The sequence below is a fragment of the Carya illinoinensis genome, chromosome 1, assembly GCF_018687715.1.
Source record: "Carya illinoinensis cultivar Pawnee chromosome 1, C.illinoinensisPawnee_v1, whole genome shotgun sequence".
Classification (NCBI taxonomy): domain Eukaryota; kingdom Viridiplantae; phylum Streptophyta; class Magnoliopsida; order Fagales; family Juglandaceae; genus Carya; species Carya illinoinensis.
Genome location: NC_056752.1, coordinates 8987306 through 9004465, shown reverse-complemented (window position 1 = coordinate 9004465; position 17160 = coordinate 8987306). Strand labels below are relative to the sequence as shown.

Below are 17160 nucleotides of genomic sequence, written 5' to 3'. Positions count from 1 at the left end.
ATTTTTTTATCTTCGTATTCTCTTGGACTGAGATTAATCTTCAACATCTCAGTGGCAGCTTGTGGAGATAGAAGATCTCTAACTTTTGCTACATTCTACCACTTTGTATTATTGTCAATGAGACAGTCAACTATTTATTCTCTAATCATTTCCCCTTTATCACTCAAATTTACTCCAGGGATCCAATAGTCAACCCAAATATTTATTGATTTCCCATTGCTCACCCTCCACATGCTTCCTTAGTTGAGTTTTTTTATTAGCTTCTCAAATGCCTCTCCATACAAAATGGGGATTTTGATTCAGTTTTAACTCAAGGAAATTTAAATTGGGAAAGTATTTGGCTTTGAAAATTCTATGGATAGGGAAAGATTCATCTTGCATAATTCTCCAACCTTGCTATATTAGAAAAGCCAAATTGAAGGTTTTAAAATCCTTAAATCTCTTCCCTCCTCCTGGTTTTGAAACACACATTTTCCGATAGCTTACCCAATAAATCTTATATTCATTTATTCTTTGACCCACCAGAATTTGACATCATACTTTCACTCAGAACATAAATTACCTAGTAGTTTAAAATAACTTATTGAGTAGGTAGGTATGGATAATGCCAGTCTTGATAAGTAATTCTCTTTTCCCTTGTGACAACAATTTCTTCTTCAAGTTTTTTAACTTCTGCCATAACTTTTGTTTTATGTTTGAGAAAGCTTTACTATTTGCTCGACCCATCTTAGGAGGTAGTCTAAAATATTTCTCATATTGTTGATGTGTTTTAACACCCTATAAAGATAACAATGCGTCTTGCTCTCCAGGATTTACATTCTTGCTAAATACCAATACCATGGTTGTTTGAATGGGTAGCCCAATTTTAGTTAGAATGGGTAGCTCAATTCTAACATATGTGATTCAAAATGATAAAATTTAAGATAAATAATATTAATTTTTTTATATATACAATTTTAGATTGGGGCCACAAGATTTTATTTAAGGACAAAAAAAAAAAAATTAAAGTTACATTTTCATTGTTATTATGTAAGATTTAAATAAATAAAAACAAATTGATTGGGGGAAGGAAGGGATTCTCATTACTCATTCATGACCATCATGACACACAGCAGAAGTAGAGAAGTATTTTTATGATTAGTAATATTAGGTACAACTTCTAAATAGACAAGTTTAATGTAAATTCTTTATAAAAAAAAATTGGTTCTCACTAAAAAATAATATATATATTTTTTACACATTTTCAAAGTGAAGTCTGCTTTTTTATAAAATGATTGTGTGGAGTTTGTCTATTTGAAACTTATACAAATTATTTCCCTTTCCAGATTTGTAGTTTCCATAATATTTTTGGAGACTTTTTTAAACCAAGATAGATAATTTTGTTATTAAAGAAAAATAAATATACAATGGGCAATGCCCTAAAAACACCCCAATACATTATATACAATGTATAAATTCAAGAGTAATAGTACTTATTATCCATTTTATCATTATTCCACAACCATCCATGACACATTAAAGAATATTAAGAGGATTATAATAAAAACTATGATGAATATAATTTTTCTAAATTAAAACTGAATCGCAAAATAATACCAAATAATTAGTCTAGTGTTGTAGCTAACTGTCATGAAAATAATTATAGGAGCAATTTTTATTAGTCAAGTTGCTTGAGAAGTCTATTGTGAGAAAATCCCATGATGGTGAGATATGTTCCGTGTATAAAAATTGTACTTAAAAGATCTTTAATCCATATAGTAATAGATAAATAGCTTTTCAACTCATCATTAGGCCTGTGCAAATATCCTTATAATATGATTGACCCGATCAGATCCACCTGATAAAGTCGGGTTAAAATTATAAGCGGGTCATCTAAATAACTTTGCGGGCGAAACTGTGTTAGAAGAATTAACTCGTATAATAGACTCTCATCTTGACTCCCTTTATCATCAACCCTAGCATCTCTCAACCTCTCTCTCTCTCTCATCGTCATGGGTCTCTCTCTCTCTCTCTCTCTCTCTCTCTCTCTCTCTCTCACACACACACACACACACATAGACGGTGGCGTGGATCTATCTCTCTCTCTCACTCTTACTCTCTCTCTTCGGCTGCAACTCCTAGATCAGCTTTGGTGTGGGTCTCCAAGACAGATATATGTTCATTTTCTCTAAGATTAGCTAAATTTGTGAATAAAATGAATTTCTATGAAATCTTCTAAATCTGTTCATAAAACCCTTCAGATCAGCACATAGTTTCTTCACAAAGTCATACTCGTGCATCATAACCCCAGTACAGTGTATTTTTTTGTGTTTTGTATTTTTCTATTCAGATGATTTGGGCTATGAGTTGTGGTGGTGATAAGAAATATTGAGCCACTGGGATTTGAACTTGGGATTTATGAACATTTTCTTGTGTTGATGATTCGACTACGGGTCAAATTGTGGTGGATTTTATATGGAACCTGTCTTTTTATTCGATTATATGGCCGAATTGAACCCATGGAAATGGAGTCATTGGAGTGGGCTTTGAAGATTGTTTTTTGTGATGAATTTGGGAATCTGTAGTTTTCTTGACATGATTGATTTCTCTTTAAAAATCTAATTTATGTAGAATTAAAAACTTAAAACTAAAGCATTGGGTGTTAAATTGGAAATTTGTAAGCTGATGTCAAGCCCCCAAACATGCTTTATGCCTTCATTTAAATGTCAATTGATGCTTCATAGAGATGACAATAAACATCAATAATTGTAGAACCTTTTGGCTAACCATGGGTCTGGATACAAAAGGGTAAAAAAGACAAATTCAATCTGAGCTGGAATTGAAAGTTAGCTAGGAATTTGAATATTTGACAAAAATTATGGGGTTTGAGTGGTTGGTCTTTTGTTCTGTCTGATTCTTATCACTCTGGGTAATATTCAGCCTACTCTACCAAGAATGACAACTTGGGTCCATTGATATGAAACCGTGCAAAGTGAAATATTTTTTCTTTTGTTCAAGAACCATTTTTCTTTTAAGCAGAACAAATGAAAATTGATAGAAGAAAGTCTAAGCTCTAATATCTACATTTGGAATTGACTTAGAAAGTTTGAACCAAACTACTATGCATATGCATGTGGCATGTAGCAGATTAATGATTATCCTTCTGAAAACTAAAAACCCAATAATTTTTAGATTATTGCATCGAATGTGCCTTCCTTCAGATTCTACAATCACCTGAGAATGTTCCAGTCAACACTTTAAATTGCTGAATCTCTTCTTTGAGTGCATCATTTAGTGTTATTATAAAAAAAATAAAAAATAAAATAAAATAAAAAGACAATCGTTACTATGAAAATGACCACAAGTAGATCAGAAGTACATACATGTGAGTGTGTTTGTATCTTTTTCTCTTTTTTTTTTTTCTTTCTGGCTCTGGGGGGGGTTTAGCAAGATCGCGAGGAAAAAATATTACAAAAAGTTACAACTAGTAAAGCAATCAAAGTTGACAAATCACATCCCGAGCTGAAAAAGGCATGAATGCCATCATTATTAGGTATATTGGGATGATTAGGGAATTCATTTCAAAACAGCATGAATGCCAATAGTGCTATGGAAAACAGAACAAAGTGATTGAATTGTCATAACAACCAAAACATACTCACCTATCACTTGCTATATATTGCTCGGGAGTCAGGAATAATTGAAAGGTGATCTAACAAGGTTGAGTAGAGCAGCAAATCAATTATTTACAACCCACTTTGCATTCTTGTTTGCTTTATATCTTTTCATTTGTTTCTCTTTAGCATTTAGAAAAAATTGAATTTACATTGTTAAAAGAGTATGGTATTCTTATTTTCTCATACTTGTATTATATGTTAGTTTATACCATGGATTCCTTCAGAAGTGACACTCCTACAAATTTAAGAGACAATGAGATTACTACTCTTTTAACTTCAAACATTAACTTGTCTAATAGTAGTAACATCATCCTCCCTCCCAAAAGGAAGGCAAGTAAGGACCTATCAGCGATGTGGGAACATTTCACAAAAATAGATGGATGTTCATTAAGTAACCCAAAAGCGGGGTGTAATTACTGCCACAAGACTTACACTTGTCACCCTAAAAAACATGGTACATCAAGTATGTTGTATTATGTTGGTGTTTGTAAAAAAAAAAACCTGATAGAATTAGACCTAGGGATTAACAAACTACACATAAGTTTGATCTAGAGGATGTATGAATGGCAATTGTAGAGATGATAATTTGTGATGAGCCTCCGTTTAAAGTGGTGGAAGGACAAAGATTTAGGAATGTATGTAAATCATTAGAACCAAGATTTCAAGTCCCATCTCGAACCACTACAGCGAGAGATTGTATTTGTTGAATCCAAGATTTCAAGTTTCGTGTAATTATATATCTACACATGGATTTTGATGATAACAAATGAATTCAAAGAATAAATGAGTCTCAATTTTAAGTTGTCTACACAATAGAGTCAAGCACAATAAGAAACCAAGTATAAGCAAGAAGAAAACAAGTTCACATTAAAACTTATAGAGTAATATCGTAAATCTTTTAAAAATTCAAAATTGGGATTAAGACTCAAAATTAATATTTTATCATAAAGCATTAAAATACATTTTCCACATGTGTATGAATATTTTAAAAATTAAATTTGAAAATTTTGAAAGATGATTGATTGTCATCTTTCACATATGCATGACATGATTAAATGTTTGAATTTTGAAAATATTAAAGATGGTTGATTGTTATCTTTCATATGTGCATGTTTTATTTGAATATTTTCAAAAGTGATTGATGCTCTTTTTTACTTATGTAAAAGGTAGATGATTTTGTTTGAAAATTTTAAAAAGTAAAGTGTACTCCTTTTTTCATATGCGAAAAGTAAAAAGATTAAGTTTGAAATTTTTGAAAAGTGAATGATGTTATATTTGACAAATGAAAAAGAAGAAATTTTTATTTGAATTTTTTGAAAAAGTGAATGATGTTATCTTTGACATGTGGATCTTTTTAAATTTGAATATGAAATCTCATATGCCTATAAAATAGATAATTTGATGGCTTCAAATTCATAACACCAAGAGTATACAACATCCATTCAAAACTTTTATTATCTCTTTTCTAAGTATTGAGCCTTAATCCTTATTCATTTTGAGAGAGGTATAGTTTGTGTTGTATTGTTCTTATTTCACTTATTGAGAAGTGTTTTATGATAACCTACCCACTATCAGCTCTTGTATAAGTAAAATGGTGTGTATAACCTTTGTGCATGTAGAAAGTGTTCTACGCAGGGAATGGTTGGATCACCAAGTGTAAGGTGATTGTAAGTGTAGAGGGTATTCTACACGGATCCTTTGAAACGGTATTGTTCAAAAGTATAATAGGTTTCTATTTCCACCTGAAGGAGGTTGAATAGTGAATTTGGAGATCTTCAAGGGGTAGCTTGAGGCGAGGACGTAGGCAGTGGGGCCGAACCTCGTTAACATACTGAGTTTGCTTCTCTTTTACCTTTACTCTTTATATTTATTGCTGCTTCGTATTTTGTTTATATTTTATATTGTTTATTTAATTTATAATTTATAATTTTTAAATACAACTAAATTTACCACATCTCTTGTGCTAGTCATCTGGGTAACAATATTAAACTACTTAAAAAAGAGAAGGAGAAGTTGAGGAAAGTATTTAAGGCAGTTGGGTGGGTTAGTTTAACTACTGACACTTGGACGTCCAATCAGAATTTCAATTATATGTGTCTTACTGCACACTTTATTGACTATGAATGAAAATTGCACAAAAAAATTATAAATTTTTGTTTGATTCCTAATCACAAAGGGGACACTAATGGAAGGCATGTAGAGTCATGTCTACAGGATTGGAGTATTGAGAAGATTTTTATTGTTACAGTTGACAATGCTTCCTCAAATGATGTTGACATTGATTACTTAAAAGGATTTGTAGAAGGTCATTTGTTGGAAACGAAGTATATTCACATAAGATGTTACGCCCATATTATGAATTTTATTGTGAATGATGGCTAAAAGATTACGATGATTCAATCACAAGAGTGCGCAATACGGTTAAGTATATTAAATCACCTCCTGCAAGAATGGAAAAATTCAAAAAGTGTATAGAGAAGGAGAAAATCAGTTGTTCAAAATTGGTGTGCCTTAATATTCCCATCAAATAAAAATCCATTTATCTCATGCTAGAAGTTGCAGAAATATTTCAAAAGCCATTTTTGAAATTGGAGAATGATGATGGTTATTTTTCTCGCTATTATTGTAGTGTGGGTTTGAGCCCCCCATACTCTAGTGATTGGGTGAGAGTCAAAATAATGGTTAAATTTTTAAATATTTTTATGATGCTATTGTGAGACTGGCTCTTTGTATATCACATCTAATGCATATTTCCAAGAGTTTGGTGGCATCCAATCGCATTTATAAAAAATGAGTCAAAACAATGATCCAGTGTTGAGAGTTATGGCTACGAGCATGAAGAGTAAGTATAACAAATATTGAGGATCAATTGAAAAAACTAACTTGATGATATTCATTACTGTTGTTCTTGATCCAAGATGCAAATTTACTCTTTTGCATTTCTTGTTCAAAAAAATATATGGTGGCAATTTAGTTGAAGAAATGATTGTAAAAATGAAAGAATTGATGATTGACATGTACAGGGAGTATAGTATTATGTGTGGAAGTTCAGGTGGAGTTTCATGCTTTGAGCCACCTTCCTCAGTTGATTCTAGTATGATTGATTCTAATTCTCAGCAAAGTTTTTGGGTTGAGTATGAGCAAGAAATTATTGAAAGTAATTTGAGAAACAAATTAGGGATTGATCAATACTTGGAACATGGTTGTGATGCACGAGTTCTAAATTTTGATATTTTGGATTAGTGAAAGAATAATGAAATAAAGTATCCTATTTTGGCGAGAGTTGCACGAGATGTGATGGTCATTCCTGTTTCTACTGTTTATTCTGAGTCAACCTTCAATGTAGGGGGTCGTGTGCTTGACCCATTTCATTGTTCATTATCTCTAAAAACAATTGAGGCACTTGTTTATACTCAGAATTGTTTAAAAAATCTAATATCTATTGATCTTTGTGCCTTGTTGGACAATGTTAAAAGTTTTGAGACAGAATCAAGTAATGAACATATTTCTTTCTTCCATTGAAGTTTTTCATAATATTTATTTTTATACCATTTAATAATCTTATTTTCTTTTTCTTTTCTTTTTTTTTTCAAAATTTGATCCCCAATCAAGCTTTATTTATTTTGATGAGGAGTGACTTAAGGCTTATGGTCTACACATTCAATATTTGTTGTTAAAAATTCCTATTTGAGGATTGTTTATTTCTAGTTCATGAATTTGTTTAAAAGGGCTAGAATATTTTTCATTGATAGTATATATATGGACGTTATATTCATGTTTATTTCTAATTCATGAATTTGTTTAAAAGGGTTGGAATTTTTTCCATTGATCATATATATATGGACGTTATATTCATGTTTACTATTTATTTTTTATGTTATGGATGGCGTATGGGAATTAATGTAGTGGATGGATGGCCTATGGGATGTAATGTTTATTGAGAAAGTCTGGAAATGGGATTAAAAAAAAAAACCCTGCTGGTTTTACCTAATCCGAATCATTTCGATCGAGTCATTCTATGCTGGTCCTTGGTTGCGGGCCACATCGGGTCGGGACAAAAACTAATTGGGCGGCCTCATGATCAGGCCTACTCATCATCTCACATACGACATTTATTTTTATTTTATTCTTCTTAAACTAATTGAGTTTTTCTACTTATCATCTATATACTACACATTTAATAAGAGAAAATAATTAAAAATAAAAAATAAGAAATATTATATGTGGTGTGTGATGTGAAGATGATTTATAGAATTTTTTATAGATAAAAATCACTTATTGACAAAAAAAATTAACAATGCGAATTGGGAGAATCGAACAATGAACATCCCTAAGTCGATTAAACCTTAAAATTTTCAAACAATTAGACAAAATACTAAAAAAAGGAAGAAGAAGAAGAAGAAGAAAAAAAAAAAGTCCAAAACAGCATAACTATTGCTCATAGCAAATACAAGATTGTTTGAGGAGAGGCTATGGCAATGTAAATTGAGTCCACTGACTCCATTGAACATTTGTAACGTTAGGTTTAAAACTTGATTTTTGTTTTTATTTTTATTTTTAAGATTTGTTTGAGATTGCATGAGAGAATAAAGATGTTCATGATAGCGTTTTGAATTGTAGAACTTTACTAAAAAGTTTTTCTATTAAAATGTTTTTTACTGTTTAGTAAACATACACCTAAAGCATTTTTTAAATTAGTTATAGAGGTAATTTTATTAGGGCTGAAAACCACATCAATAGTTTTTAAGATGGTGGCGCTAACTAAAATTGGCCAGTAGGAACAAAGAGAACTTGCTGGAATCTTATGGTAGATACCGATTAATTCCATTATTAATCTGTCGATTACTAACTCATTTCCAAATTCACATCACAAATTCAAAACAAATTAACCAAAATTCACAATAAATTCAAGAATTCACAGTAAAATCACAAACTCATAAGAGAGAGCTCGGAGAGGTGAGGCACAAGCCAAGCGCCTAGCAACGTGATGGGGGAGGGGAGGGCTACGGTGCTGCGCTACGAGGTGAGAAAGGAGAGAGAAGAAAGAAAAAGGATCGGGATGAAGAAGAAAGAAAGTAGGGGAGGGGTATTTAAACCCTAGATTTAAACAACGTTGTTTGGTACATTAAACCAAACGGCGTCGTTTCACTTATATATATTTTTCTAAGTTTCATATAAAATGAAGCCATTTAAATCACTTAAGTGCAACAACGTTGATTTATTTAAGATATATATAAAAATATATATTATATCGGCTGGTTCGACAGTTTGAACCTGGTTTAGACAATGACTGAACCGGCTGATATTGGTTTCTTATATTTTTTACCACCAATCGACTAGTTCTCCACTAATTTTGGCCAATTCTTAATTCCGGTGGCCAGTTCCCGTCGAAGATGGTTGGTCCCTTCAATTCTTGTACACTCCTAAATTGTACATATTTGTGCCCAGTCTATGAGAGTGAGACATTATCTACAATTCATGCACTATGGAGTTGCCACAAAGTGTCCAGTTAAAAAATGGTCCAATATGGAGGTAAATTTCTTGAAGCTATTGATGAGATTAAATGACATATTAAATAAAGAAGATATTGAATTGGTAGCTCATAAAATGGGAAGGATGTGGTTTAGATGGATTTCCCTCTTGTTTGGACACCCAAGACAATTGTTTCAGTGAACAAAATGAAGTCTAGAATAATTTATCGTAGCACAAAGAAACAGTAAGGAAGGAATCCACTCAGGAGGATCAGGGAGATAACAGACCACTTGCAAAAACCAATTGAGATATTGTACAAGGCAAATTGGGATGCAGCAGCGGACAACAGAAATAACAAAGAGGGAGTTGAGGTTGTAATAGAAAATAATAAAGGTGAGCTTATGGCCTCTCTGCGTCAAAATATTAATCACTCAATAAAATCTGTAATAGCTTAAGCATGTGCACTTAGAAGGGCAATCAATCTGTATCAAGAATCGAGATGGCTTGATGTTGTGTTAGAAGGTGACTCAAAGGTGTTAGTAACAACTAATAGCCTTGAGTAAATCAATGCAAATTATGGTATAATGATTGAGGATGTGCACAATATACTTGCAGAAAGTGATGGTCCCAAGGTAAATCAAGTTGTAAAGATCTTTTACAAATTTTAGATAAGGTAATTACAAAATCAAAAACTAGGACGATGAAGGAAGCTATGTAAGGATGGGTGAATTCACTTAAATTTGTTTTTTCAATATTGTTGTTAGGTCTCAAAACGAGTCGATTGAAATTTACATAAAAAAGATACAATTGGAGCATTTGTTTTGTTTATAGAGAGGCAAACAATGTTGCTCATATGCTAGCAAAACTTGTTACTTCAATGTCAGGTGAAAGGGTGCGGGTTGAGGATAGGCCTATGCAAATAATTCCTTTAGTATTGAAGGAAAAGTATTGTAATACTTGATTATCTATCCAATAAAAGCACCCTGCTTTTGAGATAATAATAATAAAAAAAATAGTTATAGTGGTGTTTTAAAAATGTAACATTATCTAGAGCATTTTAACAAAAAGCTTCAATTTTTTTTTTTTAATTGAGTCTTTAGTTTTTTTAAGTCCTCCTAGCACTTTTTATAAATTTATTAAATATATATATTTTTTATAAAAAGAACTTGCTCCAAGCTCAAACCTAGACATGCACTAAGAGCATTTCCAACGGGTTTTGTAAAACCCATATTTCTATAAAATATGAAAGAAAGTACTCTAAAAGTGTCGTCCAACAGATGATGTATTTCATATCTATTTTCAAGTTTTTTATAGTGTTGCCGCTACATTGTAGCATGGATTGTGCACAAATATAAATATTTTTCAATTATATTCTTTTTTTTTTTTTTGTATTTTTTCTTCTACAAAATATTAAAAAATATAATATTTAAATGATATAAAATAAATATATAAGTTAATATATAATATATTATAAAAATTAATATGTAAAATAAAAAAAATTAATGATATATTTTAATATATAAGATAAAAGAATCATTGAGAATTAGAAGGAAAAATCCGCGTTGGGATCAACTAAAATCCTATTTTGGTAACATTTGATGGGCCAGTTCGAAATCATGGATTGACAAATTTTTTCAGTCCGATCATGGCCCAATATTGAAAGCCCACGCTCACTCCACTCATTTAAATGAATTTTTGTAAATTTATAAACCAAAAAGTACGATGTAGCTTTCCCCTTAATCCGATAATCCGACGGTGTAAATTGAAGGATCAGTAAACCTCTATCTAGGGCAACGCCTCTCGCATCCTATAAATTTGCTCTCAAGCCGTTCCCTTCGACACCTACTCCTCTCTCTTCCCTTTTGTGTTTTGTGGAATTATCCTTCTTCCAGTCCTCCATTCTTGTTTATTTCTTATTTATGGTGTTGTTACTGTCGTAGTTGCGATGGATGTCTTAGGGGACGAAGTGAGATCAGATGATGCGAAAAACTGCAACAAAATGATAGATTCATTTCTTGATTACATGTATTTAAGTCTCTGATGATTCTTTTCGTCCCCGCCATTCTCTCTCAAATTTCGTTTGTATCTTTCTCTTTTCTAAAATCTTTTTTGGGTTTGAATGCTTTTGTTATTTTCTTTGTTTTCTTTTGCCAGTGATGGATGCAAATTCGGGAGATATGATGAGAAAAATTTTGGTCCGTGTTTCTGATTTAACCGTGACCGATAAACCCCAATAGCACACTCTGATCTCTTTCATTCTTTAAATTCTTTTTTTAATCTATTTTTCATAACCCCGTAGATCTTTCTTTTTTGGCTCAATGATTGTATGCCCAGTTTTCTGGGAAATTTATACGCTATACTGAGCTCTACATGTGCTGAATATAAGATCATTTATGAGAGCTGTTACTCGAAAATACAGTTTTACTTATGGTTGAAGCTTATAAATCAGTTGGGAGTTTAGAATTTCCTTGATTATTTGGGCCTGTTTGTTTAAGAAGAAAAATCTTTTGTTTGGATTTCCTTTCTATGTATTTGCTGTGATGAATCATGAAACCATTCACATGTCAGACTTCAGAGATTTTTCCTCTTTCATAGGGGGAAAGATCTATGAGATTATATTCATGTTTCTGAGCATGATATGTTAGATGATTTTTCTTGCCAAGAAGCATCTAACTTGTTTTTGTAATTGTAGTGGTTGAATATAAAAATGGAAAAATCTTTACTCCCAAGTTTGAAGAACTGATTGATTTTGAAGCCAGGGACGTGAGCTTTAGAAGTTTTACGTTTGGTTTTGATCTTCATTACTTGTAAAACTTAAGCAAATAAGCCAACACGATTTAAATGTTAAATGCAATCTACGATTTGATTCGTTATGGTCTTACAAAAAGAAATGAGTGTAGAAACAGTGGCGTTATGTTCACAATCAGCTCGTTTTATCGTTTAAAAATTGGGAGATGTTACTGTCTTCTCGTGTCGGTTTGATTGTTGATACGGGCAAGAGAAGAGGTTGCATCCATGAGGCTAGTGATTATGAAATTAGGGAAATGGCATAACCAGCAATGCTCCGGTGAGTTGTGGCTCTATGGTGGATGGATGATCTTTAAAACTTACATTCTTGGTACCATTTGCCATGAATTAGTTCGAGTTAAAAATAGAAAATAGAGTTCCATTCTAAAGGAAAATGAAAGAGCTAGGGGACTTCTGGGAGATTTCACAGGAAAAAAATTTTATTGGCAATTTATGGTAATGGCGGTGTGCTATAATGCCATCTGACCTGAACAATACAAATTAGTTTTGTCAAATAGAACAAAAAATTATGGCTCTTGTGGAGGAAGAATGCTGTGAAATGGAGGACAGGGTGTCCCCTACCCCCTGATGACAAAACTCTCAAAGAAAAGCTTGGCGAACAAAGAAAATCCGGTAAAAGAACGAATGCAGGACCAGATATGACGAAGTAAAAAAATTAATGAATGGGTATTGTAAACATCAATATATGAAATAATTACATGACATTGTATATGATTTATATGGGTCAGTATCAAGAGAAATAGAGAAAATATTTAAAATGAATAAAAAGATATTGAAAATTTTATTTAAATAATATAGTGAAAAATGGTATATTATAAGAGCTTATTTGGTATATTATCAAATTATTTAAATGGTAAATTATAAGTGCCAATTTGGGGTTGTTAAGGTGTCGTATAAATTGTTTATTTCGTTTTAAATAAGATAAAAATTAGTTTTGGTGGAATGTAGTTTTAATTTTAAAAAATTATTGTCAATAGGTGAAATTAGAAGTACATATTTTAGAAAATTACAATTTTACTTTTTGATCTTATCACATGTATGATACTACAACCTTTCAAATGATTTTTTATGTCATTTTTACCTCAAAGTAGAAGGTCATTTGAAATTTATCATGTGTGATAAAATCAAATAACAAAATTCTAATTATCTTAAAATTGTATAAATATTTTTACCTATTGAAAAATATTTTTTTAAAATTAGAACTACATTCCACATTATCCGAAAATAATAATGTTAGATACAATTGTGTAGTGCGCAAGTGCCGTGTAATTATTTTAAAAAAGTGTGATCCATTATTAAAAAATTAATTTTTTATATAAATCTTATTAAAGATAAGTGTAAAGTTACTTTTTAGTCCTTCAAAATAAGTGGATAGTCAATGTAAATAATAAGTCTAGTCTTGTCATTTTACCATGTAGTTCATTCATTTCTTTGTATAAATAGAACATTCTAATGTATTCTTTCTCAGGCAAGTGAAATACAACTACTCCTTCGATAAACTTTCTATTTTCAATTCAAGAATTAACTGAAACTGCACATCATCGTATCAGAGTAGATACCTTAGGGTTTCACTTTTGCTTACTGCAAGAATTGTTGCTACTCACTGCAAGAATGGCTTCAGATCCTATCCAAAATGTAGAAAATTCACCAGCCTCTGTTTCATCTCCAAATGTACAAAATTTCAGTCCATATCATCTCCAAAATGGAGATTCGCCTGGTACTATTTTGGTCTAAAATCTTTTTACAGGAGATAATTAACATCGTTGGTGTCTATCAATGGAGATGACACTCAAGACAAAGAATAAGCTAGGGTTTTATGAATGGAACCATAGTTCAACCGTTGGCTTTAAATCCTCTATATGCCATATGGGAAAGATGCAATAATATAGTGTTGTCATGGATATTGAATTCAGTGTCTAGAGATATTGGGGAAACCATAATGTATGCAAGAACAGCGAAAGAAATGTAGAATGAATTGAAAAATCAGTTTTGTCAAGGGAATGGACCAAGAATTTTCCAGTTACAGAAAGAGCTTTCATCCTTATTTCAAGACCAAACTTCGGTAAGTATTTACTATCACAAGTTTAAATGACTATGGGATGAGTTGCTAAATTAGAACCAAATGCCAAGTTGTACATATGGGGCATGTCAAAGTTGTACTTCTGGGGCTGCAAGGATTTTCTCTGATTATCGACAACGATAGCATATTATAATGTTTCTTATGGAATTAAATGAAAATTTTCCACATGTTAGAGGTCAAATTTTGTTAATGGATCCATCATCACCGATTACTAAAGTATTTTCTTTAGTAATCCAAGAAGAGAAACAAAAAGGAAGTTGGGTCCATGAGGAGAACAGGGCTTGATACTACTGTGGCTTTCATGAATAAGAAGGTTGACAATCCAAGATTTGATTCTGAGAGGCAGCAAAACAAAAGAGAAAGGTCTTGTGCACTCATTGTGGCATGATTAATTACACGGTGGATAAATGTTACAAGTTGCACTGATATCCACCAAATTACAAATAGAAGGGAAAAGTTTTATCAGCAAACCAAATTATGGCTCAACCTACAGGTACACCTTTTGATCTACAAAATTCAATGCCATTCTTTCAAGAAGAATATCAGTTGCTGCTTGCATTAATTCGCCCACAACCATTTGTTGTTGCAGAAAACTCCAACCGCCAAGTAACTAATGTTACATCTACTTCAAATGTTTTACCTTCCTTTTTAGGTAAAACAAACCCTTCATTGTTTCATAACAATTCAACCTGCTATTCTCAATTTTCACCTATAAGAAATATACATTCAAACTTTATTTCAAACACCTAGATCATAGATACAAGTGCTACAGATCATATCATACATTCAATCCATCTTTTTATTACAATCACACAAACCTTAAACACTTTTGTTAAATTGCCAAATGGAAAGAATGTTACAGTCACGCATATTGGGACTATTCATTTATCAGAAAATTTGATTTTGAAAGATGTGTTGTGTGTTCCAAGCTTTACATATAACCTTCTTTTAGTTACCAAATTAACATTTAATCAAAATTGTTATTTATTTGTATGCCTGAACTATACTATATACAGGATTGTACCCCATGAAAGATGATTGAGAATGGTAGAAAAGTAGCTGAACTATATTTTCTGCAACAACCATTAGTGAGTATAGCTAGTAATTGCACTTTTCCATCTACTGTTAATGCTATATCTGATTCTACCTTAAAGCTTTGGCATAATAGATTAGGCCACCCATCATCATCCATGTTGTTAGTTCTTTCTTAATCCATTCCAAGCATTGTTCCAAATAAAATAGTACATGAAGATCATTGTACCGTATGTCCTTTAGCTAAATAGAAGCGCTTATCTTTTCCAACTCATTCTTACAAATCTAGCCCTCTTTTCATTTAATTTATTGTGATATGTGGGGTCCTTTTTCAGTCCCTACTCGTGATGGTTTCAGATTTTTTTTTTTTTTTTCTAATCATTGTTGATGATCATTCAAGATCAACTTGGGTATATTTGATGAAATCAAAATTTGAAGTAAGAACCATTTTCATAATTTTTTACAATATGGTTCAAACACAATTTCAAAAGAGCATAAAATTTGTAAGGACTAACAATGGTTTAGAGTTCTAAATAAATGATGTTTTCTATTCTAAAGGTATCATACATCAAACCGCCTGTGTTGAAACCCCTCAACAAAATTCAATTGTTGAGAGGAAGCATCAACACTTACTTAATGTAGCACGAGCTTTGAAATTTCAATCCAATGTTCCTTTTCAATTATGGGGTGAATGTTTCTTAACAACAACATATATTATAAATCATATTCCTTCTCACATCCTTCGTAACCAATCACCTTATCAAATTCTATATACTGAAGTTCCTTCCTATACTCATTTCAAGGTCTTTAGTTGTCTATGCTATGCTGCTACTTTAAGCCAAAACAGATCAAAATTCTCACCTAGAGCAAGAAGATGTGTCTTTGTTGGTTACCCCTTTGGCATGAAAGGCTACTAATTATTTGATCTTGATTCAAGTAATTTTTTTTGATTCTAGAGATGTTGTTTTTCATGAGGATATTTTTCCATTTTAGAAAACATCCTTTGTCAAATCATCCTCATTACCATCTCATTTTGTTTTTCCTCATCCTAGTCCAAATTTTTCTTCCACTTCCAATAATTCTTCACCTACCATTTCCATATCAGATACATCTACCCTTCCTCCAACTCAAGACATTCCTTCACTTCAAGATACTGCTCATTTTCCTCCCCTTCAAAAATCCACTAGACAGCACAAAGTTCCTGATTATTTGAAAAGTCACAATTGTAATTTAATAGCTATTACTCCTACCACATCTTCTGCTGTCTCAATCACTACAACTGCAGGTAACAATTTTAACATTTCTGATTTCTCTTCTTACAAACATTTATCTCCATCTCATAGTGCTTTTAGCATTTCTATCTCATTCAATATAGAACCTTGATTCTACCATGGAACTGTAAAACACTCTCATTGGAGAGATGCAATGACCCTTGAATTAAATGCTTTAGAATCAAACCATACTTGGATGCTTATTGATTTACCACCAGATAAAACCCCAATTGGTTGTAAATGGGTATATAAAACTAAGTTTAATGCTTATGGTTCTATTGAGAGACATAAAGCAATATTAGTTGCTAAAGGTTACGCCCAAAGGGAAGGCCTTAACTACTTAGAAACTTTTTCCCGAGTTGCAAAGATGGTGACAGTAGGCTATTTTTTCTATCCCTGACAGCCATTCATAACTAGCATTTAGTATATTTAGATGTAAATAATGCCTTTCCCTATATAGTGATTTAGAAGAAACTGTGTATATGAGACCACCTCCTCGTTATCTTAAAAAAGGGGACCATCGAGTTTGCAAATTACAGGAGTCTTTATATGGGTGAAAACAAGTTTCACAACAATGGAATTCAAAGTTTACTGCAGCTTTGCTAGATTTGGGTTTTGTTCAATCCAAATAAGATTATTCTTTATTCAATGGAAGGGAAGCTGATTCATTTGTGCTTTATTAGTGTATGTAGATGACATACTTTTAGCAAGCACTAATATATTTGCTGTTCAGCACATTAAATATTCACTGAGCACACATTTTAAATTGAAGGATTTAGGTCCTGTTAAATACTTCTTAGGCATGAAAGTTGATCAATCCAAAAGGGATATCTCTCTGTGA

General features: G+C 31.9%; 1 long non-coding RNA gene and 4 other non-coding genes across 5 annotated transcripts; all 5 read left to right on the top strand.

Moving 5' to 3' along the window:
* Positions 1 to 10877: 10877 nt before the first annotated feature.
* LOC122309555 lies at positions 10878 to 11996 on the top strand. Its single transcript, XR_006242455.1, has 2 exons — positions 10878 to 11153; positions 11283 to 11996. It is a non-coding gene; the product is annotated as an uncharacterized LOC122309555 (long non-coding RNA).
* Positions 11098 to 11174, top strand: LOC122293859. The gene has a single exon (XR_006237375.1). It is a non-coding gene; the product is annotated as a small nucleolar RNA Z199 (small nucleolar RNA).
* LOC122294060 lies at positions 11301 to 11379 on the top strand. Its single transcript, XR_006237462.1, has one exon. It is a non-coding gene; the product is annotated as a small nucleolar RNA SNORD18 (small nucleolar RNA).
* Positions 11441 to 11530, top strand: LOC122293874. Its single transcript, XR_006237378.1, has one exon. It is a non-coding gene; the product is annotated as a small nucleolar RNA U54 (small nucleolar RNA).
* LOC122293877 lies at positions 11659 to 11766 on the top strand. The gene has a single exon (XR_006237379.1). It is a non-coding gene; the product is annotated as a small nucleolar RNA R64/Z200 family (small nucleolar RNA).
* Positions 11997 to 17160: the final 5164 nt, after the last annotated feature.